The sequence below is a fragment of the Prionailurus viverrinus genome, chromosome B2 (assembly GCF_022837055.1).
Source record: "Prionailurus viverrinus isolate Anna chromosome B2, UM_Priviv_1.0, whole genome shotgun sequence".
Classification (NCBI taxonomy): domain Eukaryota; kingdom Metazoa; phylum Chordata; class Mammalia; order Carnivora; family Felidae; genus Prionailurus; species Prionailurus viverrinus.
In genome coordinates this window covers 109617348-109629696 of record NC_062565.1, presented here as the reverse complement: position 1 = coordinate 109629696, position 12349 = coordinate 109617348, and the positions used below count along the sequence as shown (strand labels likewise).

Sequence of the window (12349 nt, the reverse complement as noted above, 5' to 3'; positions counted from 1 at the left end):
TAAATAGACAAATGTGTAGCCTACTAGGATAACATAAATGCCAAATACCCTTCCAAAGAAAATTAGTGTTTAAAGCAAGATGTGAAATAGGTGTTTTGGGGGTAAAACAAGAAGTAGTTTAAAGGATGTGTAAGATTTGGCAAGAGAGGCCGGAGGACAACTGGTAAGCCAAATTCAACCATAAGGTCAGTGTAGCTCAAGAGCTTATGGGGAGAGCAATGAAAATTCACTTTTAAACTAGAGAATTCTAAGATGAGATATGAATATATATGATTAAACAATTAATTTGAGATGTTAAAGTTTATATCCGTGCTATCACCTTTAATACCATTAGAGTTGCATTGGAAAAAAACAGCATTATGTATAAGATTAACATAAGGTAAGATTTTATGGAGTGATTGTTGAAAAAATGTTTTTCTGTGTGAGACTTCATTTGCCTTTTATTTTTCTCTGCATTTACTTGCTTTAAAACAATTAATAGAAGCCATCAATTGATATGCATTGTTATGTCTCTATCCAATGTTTGAGATATACATTATATATCTCACAATTGGGTAGAGACAAAAATTTGTGTGTGTGTGTGTGTGTGTGTGTGTGTGTGTGTGTGTGTGTGTGTGTTTTCTATCTACTGGGAAGTTAGGGAAAGAGAACACGAGGGAGCTTTTTAAAGTTTTTAGTATTTGTCTTTATAATGCACTTTCAAAATTCCGCCTTTGTTTTCCTCTTTTTTGTGCTACATCATCTACTGCTTTCAGAGATGTGTGAGTGATATAAGTTATTTTTCAAGAAGAAACTCTTGAGAGAGTACCATTTTTGAACACTTTTCCCACTTTTTGAGTCCCATCTTTCAGTGAACCCAAACCTTTCTCAGTCTGTTACTCTCATGCTTTCCTATTGTACTTTCAGTCTTTTCCATCACTTATTTGCCCCCTCATTTCTGTAATCTACATGATCCATTCTTGGTGCCTCAACCCTTTTCCTGATTTTTTTCCTTGTTATGATAAAGCATTGTTATCTTTGCTAAGTTTCGCTTAGAAACAAATATTAATTTTTGGAGCAACAAATTCAGTCATTATCAGTTTATTATGTGACTGTCATGTTTGATAATTTGGTTCTTCAAAATAGTTTGATTTAAAAAATGTGCCTTATGGGGCACCTAGGTGGCTCAGTTGGTTGAGCATCCAACTCTTGGTTTCAGCTCAGGTCATGATCTCATGGTTCGTGGGTTCGAGCCTGGTGTTAGGCTCTGGGCTGACAGCACAGAGCTGCTTGGTATTCTGTCCCTCTCTCTCTCCTGCATGTGCGTGCTCTCCATCTCTCTCAAAATAAGTAAACTTAAAAAAAAAATAAAACCTAAATAAAATGTGCCTTATGTTTTTAAACAGAATGAGGCAGACAGAAATTAAAAAAAAAAAAAAAAGATTAAATGGACACTTCCCTGAAAAGATAGATCATCAATTCCTAGGAATTGGTGCTCAGAGGAATAAAATTTTACTCCCTGCTCTTCTTTTGTGAGTGATTTAGAAAAGGGAGTCATGACAGAATCTGTGTCTAGCCCAGAAGATAACTGCAGATGGTTATTAACCTTAAGTGGGCCCATCATACTTCCAGGCAGTCATACATTGTGTCCCCAGGTCTATACTCTCCTGGATGACCATTTTAAAATCTCTCTCATCAAACCTTCCTCACCTCATCCTCATCCATCCTGTCAGATGATAATTTTGTTTTTAAGGTTACTGAGGAAATAGAAATAGAAAAAAGCTTCCATGTGCTCCTGATATACACCAACTCACTTAGCTGCATCTATATCAGTTTAGGTTTTCCATTACTATGAATAAACTGCCAGTTTGCTTATTACAAAGTACGTCTTCCCCATGTCTTGCACTACATTCCATCCTCTTCTCAAAGATACTGTTTCTAACAGGTCTCCCTTTTCCTTTATTGCTGTTGTTTTGGGTGTTGGGATGGCTCTCCAATGTAGATTTTTCATGAGCCAACAAGCATGCTGTTAATTCTGCCATATTTAAAATATCTTTTTTTGAATGCACTTTTCCATTTCTTTTTACTGCAGATTTCTTTGAAGGAGTTGTCTAATCTTGTTACTCCATTAACTCTTTTCATTCTCTCTTGAACCCACTTGAACTCACAAAGCTAACCAGGCTTTAACCCCTACCATTCCACCATGATTAAATCTACTGCGTAGATCAGTCTGCATCCTACTAGACCTAGCATTATTACTCAACATATTCGCTCCCTCCCTTTCTTTTGAAACTCTTTCTTTACTTGGCTTCTAGAAAATACCTGATTGGATTTTCCTCCCATGTTTCTGGCAAATTCTTTTGTCTCTCTCTCTCTCTCTTTTTTTTTTTTTTTTCATCTTTCACTTCTCTCTAACCTCTAAATTTAGGAGTGCCCCAGGGCTCAGTTCTTACTTGCCTATTTTTCTAGCTATACCTACTCTTGGTAAGATCTCATCTCATGAATAAAATACTGTCCAGTATGCTGATGGCTATCAGATTTATATCTTTAACCCCTATCTCTGCCCTGTGAACTCTGCATTCATATGTAACTGCCTACTAGACACCTCTGCTGGGAAGGTTAATAATCACATCAAACCTAACAAGTCTGAGATAAACTTCTGATACTCCCTCAAAGTCTGTTCCTTTGGTTTTCTTACTCATTTCAGAAATGGCAACTTTGTGCTTCTAATTCTGTAGGCAGTAAACCTGAAGGCATTCTTTGACTTCTTTTTGTCTTCATACCCACATCTAATCTGTCAGCAAATGGTCTTGACTCTGGGTATCTGAAATCACTTTCACTCATGCACTACAACCCTCATTTCTCACCTGTCTTATTGCGGTAACCTGCTAAGTATTCAATGTGTTCTCAATACAGTGGCCAGAATACTGCTATTGAAATGTGGATTGCATTACATTACTCCTCTAATTGAAACCCTGTCAGTGCTCTGTTTTAGTGTTGTACCATTTTAAATCTCTTTACTTAATTCTGTATTTCCCTACCATAATGGATGACAGCTTCTATGGTCTTTCTGTTTATCCCTAAGACACAAGGTTTGACTAAGACATTATTCATTATTAATGGCAGTAACTAATACCTCCTCCTAGTAATAGTGATCCTGGTTTTTGTTAAGCAGGAACAAATGATGTAGGCACCAGTGGATAGCCTAGGATATACATCACAGGGATATCTCTGTGAACTCAATGAGAAAAATGGAGCCAAGTGCATTTCTGACAGGTATAAAGCTAAATTGAAAGTAATGTTTCTGGTCAAAAACAGTTCAATAAATTAAACATTGTACAATTTTAAATATGTTTAAGCTTATAACACTTCAAGACAGCTATTTTGCAGGCAAGAGTTCTTACACTTCCCATTTTGCTTTTTTGATTTGAAAGTAATGATTTATTTATTCTGATAGGTGTTGTTTTAGTTGTCATTAACACTGCAAAATTTTGGGATAGCATTTCATTGTTGTGGGGGAAAAAATCACTTCGGTTGTGTGCACATGGTGACATCCTCTCATTTGTCTCCCAGCTTCTAGATTTATCCTCCTTGCTACAGTTAGCATCTCCTCATCTGTTAAATTGCTTCTTGTTAGCTCATTGGCATTAGTGTTAGCTCTTAGATAATTTATCTTCATCTGTAAATAAGAATCTTTAGACATCATATGGTTCAGTTATTTTTCATCGTGCATGTTTTTAGGGTCATAATACTAAAATGTAAAAGACCTTTAAAAGCTAGGGATTAATATTATCTATGTGTATATATATATATATATGTACAGTACATATACATAAGCATGCACATGATATATGTACACATATGTGCATGTGTGTGTATACCACATATATGTAAACATATACAAATAATCTTACACAAAAGAATTCTCTTCCATGTAGTAGAAATAACTTGGAATATCATCACTCTGTCACCTGAGAGTTTAGACAAATAGGAAGAAGTTTGTTAGTGTAGTTACTTACTATTACCTGTGCAGAAGAAAAAAAAAAGGAGAGGGTTGGAGTTAAGATGGCTGAGAAGTAGGGGGACTCTGGGCTTTCCTCATCCCTCTGCGGAGGACTGACCAGTGGGAAAGAGCAGCCAAAACACAACAGCAGAGTGTACACAGCATACACCAAAAATACTTCCTGAAGTGCCAGGCCCTGGGCAGTGCATGACCCCTTTTTAATATAGCAGCACTCTTGGGTACAGGAAACACACCAAGCTTTTAAAACATACAAACAACAGAAACTTAGCCAAAATGATAAGATAGAGGAACTCTCCCCAAAAGAAGGTTTAAGAAGGAATCAAAGCTAGGGACTTGGCTCAAAACAGATATAAGCAATATATCTGAACAAGAATTTAGAACAACATTCATAACAGTAATAGCTGGGCTTGAAAAAAAACATAGAAGACACGAGGGAAACCCTTGCTGCAGAGATCAAAGACCTAAAAACTAGTCAGGCTGAAATAAACAGTGCTATAACTGAGATGCAGTACTGACTGGATACAGTGACAATAAGGATTTAAAAAGCAGAGGAGAGAATAGGTGATGTAGAAGATAAAATTATGGAAAATAATGAAGCTGAAAAAAAGGGAGATATAATTATTAGATCAGGGGAAACTTGGAGAACTTAGTGATTCCATAAAATAAAATAATATTCATATCATAGGAGCCCCATAAGAAGAAGAGTGGGGAAAAAGGGGCAGAAGGTTTATTTGAACAATTTATAGCTGAGAACTTCCCTAATCTGGGGAAGGAAACAAGCATTCAAGTCCAAGAGACACAGAGAACGCTCCTCAAACAACAAAAACAGCTCAGCACCATGACATAGCAGAGTGAAACTTACAAAATACAAAGATAAAGAGAGAACCTGAAAGAAGCTAAAGACAAAAGGTCCTTAACCTAAGGATAGATACATAATGTTAGCAGAAGACCAGTCCACTGAAATTTGGCAGGCCAGAAGGGAGCAGCAGGAAACATTTAATATGTTGAATGGGAAAAATGTGTAGCCAAGAATTCTTTATCCAGCAAAGCTGTCATTCAGAATAGGAGAGAGAAAGAGTTTCCCAGACAAACAAAAACTAAAGGAATTTGTGACCACTAAACTGGCCCTTACAAGAAATTTTAAGGGGGACACTCTGAGTGCAGGAAAAAAAAAAAAGAGCAAAGCAACTAAGACTACAAAGGAACAGAGAACACCACCAGAGACAGCAGCTCTACAGGTAACACAATGGCACTAAATCCATATCTCAATAATCACTCTGAATATAAATGGACTAACTGCTCTAATCAAAAGACATAGGATATCAGAATAGATAAAATGAGATCCATCTATATGCTATGCACAAAAGACTCATTTAGACCCAAAGACACCTGCATTGAAAGTGAGGGGATGGAGAACCATCAGTCATGCTAAAGGATGTCAAAAGATAACTGGAGTAGCCATACTTCTATCACTAATTAGATTTTAAAATAAAGACTGTAACAAGAGATGAATGAAGAAGAGCATTATATAATAATTAAGGGGTCCAACCATCAAGATTTAACAATTGTATATATTTGTGCCCCCAACTTGATGGGATCCAAATATATAAATCAATTAGTCACAAACATAAAGAAACTCATATAATAGTAGGCTGCTTCAGCACCCCACTTACAGCAATGGACAGATCATCTAAGCAGAAAATCAACAAGGAAACAATAGGTTTGAATGACACACTGGATTGGTCGGACTTAACATATATTTAGAACATTTCATCCTGAAGTAGCAGAATACACTTTCTTGAGTGTACATAGAACATCCTCCAGAATAGATCATATACTGAGTCACAAATCAGCCCTCAACAGGTACAAGAAAATGGAGATCATACCTTTCATATTTTCAGATCATAACAGTATGAAACTTGAAATCAACCACATGAAATTTGCAAAGTCCTCAAATACATGGAGATTAAAGAACATACTACTAAAGAATGAACAGGTCAACCAGGAAATTAAAGAAGTTTAAAAAAATGGAAGCAAATGAAAACATGACAGTCCAAACCCTTTGGGATATAGCAAAGGCAGTCATAAGTGGAAAGTACATTGCAATTCAGGCCTATCTCAAGAAGGAAGAAAGGTCCCAAATACACAGGCTAACCTTACATCTAAAGGAGCTAGAAAAAGAGAAGCAAATGAAGCCCAAAGTCAGCAGAAGAAGGGAAATTCTAAAGATTAGAGCAGAAATAAACAATATACAAACAAAAAACAGAACATATCAATGAAGCTAAAAGCTGTTTTTTTGAAGGAATAAACAAAATTGGTAAACCCCTAGCCAGACTTATCAAAAAGAAAAGAGAGATGACCTAAATATATAAAATCATGAATGAAAGAGATTACAACCAATACCACAGAAATACAATTATTAGAGAATACTATGAAAAATTATATGCCAATAAAATGGACAAGTTCCTAGACACTAACACTGTCAAAACTCAAACAGTAAGAAATACAAAATTTGAACAGGCCCATAACTAGCAAAGGAATTGATTTAGTTATTAAAAATCTCCTAACACAGAAGAGTCCTGGACCAGATGGCTCTCCAGGGGAAATCTACCAGATATTTAATAGAAGATATATAATATCTATTCTTCTCAAGCTGTTCCAAAAAATAGAAATGGAAGGAAAGCTTCCAGGCTCATTCTGTGAAGCCAGCATTACCTTGATACCAAAGCCAGAGAAAAACCCCACCAGAAAGGAGAATTTATAGTCCAATATCCCTGATGAACTTGGATGAAAAAATTCTCAACAAGATACTAACAAATCAAATTCAACAGTACATTAAAACAATTATTCACCATGATCAAGTGGGATTTACTCCTGGCTGCAGGGCTGGTTCAATATTTGGAAATCAATTAACGTGATACACAACATTAATAAAAAAGGATAAAAGAACCATATGACCCTCTTAATAGATGCAGAAAAAGCATTTGACAAAATACAGCATCATTTCTTGATAAAAACCTTCATGAAGGAAGGGAGAGAAGGAACATACCTCAACATCATAAAGGCCATATACAAGAGACCCACAGCTGATATCCTCCTCAATGGGAGCTTTCCCCTAAGGTCAGGAACGCGACAGAGATGTCCACTCTCACTCTGTTGTTTAATATAGTACTGGAAGTCCTAGTCAATTGGTCAGAAAGAAGACTTTCAGTCTTTCCAATTGACAGGATACTCTGCATGGAAAACCCAAAAGACTCTACCAAAAAACTGCTAGAACTGATACATGAATTGGCAAAGTTGCAGGATATAAAATCAACGTACAGAAATCAGTTGCATTTCTGTACACCAAAGATGAAGCAGCAGAAAGTGAAATCAAGGAATTGATTCCATTTATAATTGTACCCCAAACTCTAAGATATCTAGGAATAAACCTAATCAAAGAGGTAAAAGATTTGTATAGGAAACTATAGAAAGCATATGAAAAAACTGAAGAAAATATAAAGAAATGGAGAAACAGCCCATGCTCACGGATTGGAAGAACAAATATTGTTAAAATATCTATATATCCAAAGCAGTCTATACATTCAGTGCAATTCCTATCAAAATAACACCAGAATTCTTCCCAGAGCTAAGACAAACAATTCTAAAATTTGTGTGGAACTACAAAAGACCCCAGATAGCCAAAGTAATGTTGAAAAAGCAAACCAAAGTTGGAGGCATTACAATTCTTAACTGGAAACTGTATTACAAAGCTGCAATCATTAAGAAAAAAAACAAAAACAAAAACAAAGCTGCAATCAAGACAGTGCACAGAAACAGACATGTAAGTCAATGGAACAGAAGAGCAGTCAGAAATGGACCCACAAATGTATGGCCAACTAATCTTTGACAAAGTAGGAAAGAGTATCCAATAGAAAAAAGACAGTCTCTTCAGCAAATGGTGCTGGGAAAACTGGACAGCGACATAGAGAAGAATGAAACAGGACCACTTTCTTATACCATACACAAAAATAAATTCAAAGTGGATGAAAGACCTAAATTGAGTCAGGAAACTACCAGAATCCTACAGAAGAATACAGGCAGCGACCTCTTTGACCTAGGTTGCAGCAACTTCTTACTAGACATGTCTCTGGAGGCAAGGGAAACAAAAGCAAAACGAACTATTGGGACCTCATCAAGATAAAAAGCTTCTGCACAACAGAGGAAACAACAAAACTAAAAGGCAATCCATGGAATGGGAAAAGATAAAATGATATATCGGATAAAGGATTAGTAATTCAAAACCTATAAAGACCTTCTCAAACTCAACACCTGAAAAACAAATAATCCAATGAAGAAATTGGCAGAAGACATGTTTCCTAAGAAAACATCCAGATGGCTAACAGACACATGAAAAGATGCTCAACATCACTTATCATCAGAGAAATACACATCAGAAACACAATTAGATACCACCTCACACCTCTCCAAATAAAATGAACAACCCAGGAAACAATAGATGTTATCAAGGATGTGAAGAAAGGGGAATACTTTAGCACTATTGGTGGGAATGCAAACTGGTGCAACCATTCTGGAGAACAGTGTGGAGGTTCCTCAAAAAAATTAATACTAGAACTATCCTATCACCTAACAATTGTAGGTTTTTAGCGAAAGGATACAAAAATGTGATTCAAAAGGGCACATGCATCCCAATGTTTATCATAACACTATCAACAATAGCTGAAATATGGAAACAACCCAAATGTCCATCGACTGATGAATGGATAAAGATGTGGTGTATATATGTGTGTGTGTGTGTGTGTGTGTGTGTGTACACAATGGAATATTACTTGGTTATCAAGAAGAATGAAATCTTGCCATTTCAACAACATGGATATATGTATATATATGTGTATATATATATATATATGTATGTATATATATATGTATATGTATATACACACACACACAATGGAATATTACTTGGTGATCAAGAAGAATGAAATCTTGCCATTCACAACAATGTGGATGGAACTAGAGTGTATTATGCTAAGCAAAATAAGTCAGAGAAAGACAAACATATGATTTCATTCATATGTGAAATTTGGGAAACAACAGATGAACATAGGGAAAGGGAAGGAAAAATAAGAAAACAGAGAGGGAGGCAAACCTTAAGAGACTCTTAAATACAGAGAAAAAATACTGAGTGTTTCTGGAGGGGAGGTAGGTGGGGATGGGCTAAATGTGTGATGGGTGTTAAGGAGAACACTTGTTGTGGTGAGCACTGGGTGTTAAGTAAGTGATGAATCACTGGGTTCTACTCCTGAAACCGGTACTACACTCTATGTTAACTAACTTGAATTCAAATTAAAAAATAATAAATGAAAAAAAAAAAGTGGGGGGAGTGGGAGAAAGGAGAGTACTGGTTAGTGTATCAAGAGACTGGAGATTGACTCATAATGTCCTTTCCATGTGGAACAGATCATAAGATAAAACAGATTGTTTTTTAAGCTAAACTTAGACCTCCTACAAGTTATTGTTATACCCCTAGGTGGCTAGTCTTCTCTACTACATTCCATTTTGGTGTGTTCAGGATGGGACTTCTTTCTCTAAAGAGAAGTGAAATTCAGTACGTTCATACTGAGAAATAGAAATGGCTTGAGGGATTGGATAAAATACTCTCGTTATCGGAAGCATTAGACATCTGAATGTGAGGACTTTGCTGTTCTTCCCTTTCTAGCATCCTATATTCATTTTTAAATTACTTTTATAATGTTTATTCAGGCTGAATTGTAAAATAATCAGCAATCTGGGTTCTATCTGTATTCTGTATACCTACTGTGGAATGCCTGTCTTTATCAGGAAACCATTTGTATATATATTCACTCAGTTGGGGTTGGTGTCTTCAAAGTAGAGAGTAAGTTTTTTGTGTGTGTCATTGCTTATATGTTTCTAGTACTCCTGACAGGGCCAACACAGTGGTAGAAGCCAGCACTAATTTACAGGGCCACTGACATCAGGGCCATGTGGCATTGATTGCTTCTCTTTGACCTTAGAAATTTGGTTGGCTACTCATTGAAAGCCTCAAATATTAGTAACTCCTAATTTAAGTGAACTTCTGAGTGGTCCTAGGAAGTCCTCCGTAGTCATTCTTACCCATATAATCCCTCCAGAGGCCCTTCCTTAAAACAAACCAAAATACGAAGTTGACTTCCTTTGAGCTTTCTAAGTACACAGAGTATCAACTAATGTGAGCCAGCTCTATAAACAAATGTGTCACTTTCCCATTGTTTTCCTTTCTCTTGCTCTTTCAGTCATCTCATGGCCTTTATCTCTATAGTAATTATCCTACATACTCTACATAAGCATGCGGGTCTTGTTTTGTTTTGTTTTGTTAAAAACAGCTTTCAGAATGTAATTAACATGCTATACAATTCATCCACTGAAAGTGTATAGTTCAGTAGTTTTTAGTATATTAGTAGATATGTACAACCATCACCACAAACAACTTTAGAACGTTTTTGCCACCTGAAGAAGAAACCCAGTACCCGTCTTCCCCCACTTCCCTCTCTCAGCCCTAAGCAACCACTAATGTCCTTTATGTCTCTAGAGATATCTTAATTTGTGCTTTTCATATGAATGGAATAGTGTGGTATGCAGTATTCTGTGACTGACTTCTTTCCTTAGCATAATGTCTCCAAGGTTCATCTAGAAGGTTCATCATGTAGTATGGATAAGTACTCTGTTCCTTTTTATGATTAATACTCCATTATGTGGATATACCACAATTTGTTTATATATTTATCTGGTGATAGACACTTGGATTGTTTCTACCTTTTAAAAATTTGTTTAAATTTTTTTAATTTTTACTTTTTTTTAGAGAGCATGTGCAAGCAGTGGGGAGGGGCACGAGGGGGAGAGAGAGAGAGAGAGAGAGAGAGAGAGAGAGAGAGAATGAATCCCAAGCAGGATCCCCACTCAGCATGGAGTCCAACTCGGGGCTCAATTCCATGACCCTGGGTTCATAACCTGAACTGAAATCAAGTGATGCTCAACCTACTGAACCACCCAGGCTTCCTGTTCCCACCTTTTGGCTATTATAAATAAATAATGCTGCTGTAAACATTCACGTACAAGTTTCTGCATGAACATACATATTTTTTCTCTAGAATATATACCTAGAAATTGAATTGCTGAGTTTTATGGTAATTCTGTGTTTAATAGTTTGAGGAACCTTCACTGTTTTCTAAAGCAGCTTTGCCATTTTACCTTTTCATCAACAGTGTTATGAGAGTTCTCATTTCTCCACATCATCATCATCATATGTTGTGATCTGGCCATCCAGTAGGATGTGAAGTGCTATTTCATTGTGGTTTTGATTTGCATTCCCCTGAAGACTGATATTCCTGGGAGAAATGACTATTCACATCCTTTGCCTATTTTTTAATTATTTATCTTTTTATTACTGAGTTGTAAAGGTTCTTTATGTATTCTAGATATAAATTCCTTATCAGATAAGTGGTTTGGGAACTTCTTTCACATCTTAGACTACGTCAGGTTTATGCCTCTAGCCTTTGCTGTTGATGTTCCCTTTTCCTGGAGTACTGACTCCTCCTCTCACACAGTTCGGTCTAAACTTTTTATGCTTAGTCTGGATGTTACTTCTTCAGAGAAGTTATCTCCACCTTATCTAAAATATACTTCCTCCCTTACATCTCTCTGCCTCCCAGTGGATTTCTCTTACCACACTATACCTTACTTTGAGCTGTGTATTTTGTTCACTGCTCCGTACAGTGTAATTTCTGTAAGACAAAAATGCTGTCTGCCTTAGGTGGTAGACAATAATAAACGTATATTTAATGAATGGATGAATTAACATTGAATTTTTTCTCCTTTTATTTTTTCCATCATCAGACCCTATCTTCCAAATCTTTGTCAGTGGACATTGGGAATTCCTTTCAGGCTAATCTGAAGTAAATTTAGAAATTTTTCTCATACCTAGAATAATCTCTGATGGGACTCATTTTTTAGAGCATCAACAGCTTTGCAGTTAGAAAGTACTTTGAGCTAGACTTCTGTATATATCATTCATGAGGTAGACACCTTTATTATAGTTGTTTTATCATTTACAAAGTGGTAGTTTATGGTTTTATAGCACATAAAAGCTATATATATTGTTGGCATTCATTTCATTTTTTTCCAAAATTGAAAAAAATAACCAAAAAAAATACACAGCCTTTATTCTGTGATTACTTCAAATTTAATCTCTTTGTAGCTTCAATAGCTTAACTTTACTGCTTCCTCTGCTGCATTTTTACTTATCTGATAGGAAATTGATTTTCTGCCTGGCACAACATTCTCTTTCAG

At 36.1% G+C, this 12349-nt stretch overlaps 1 protein-coding gene across 3 annotated transcripts in view; it reads left to right on the top strand.

Moving 5' to 3' along the window:
• TBC1D32 (TBC1 domain family member 32) overlaps window positions 1-12349 on the top strand; it is a 202462-nt gene that overhangs the window by 127951 nt on the left and 62162 nt on the right. The window lies entirely within an intron of this gene.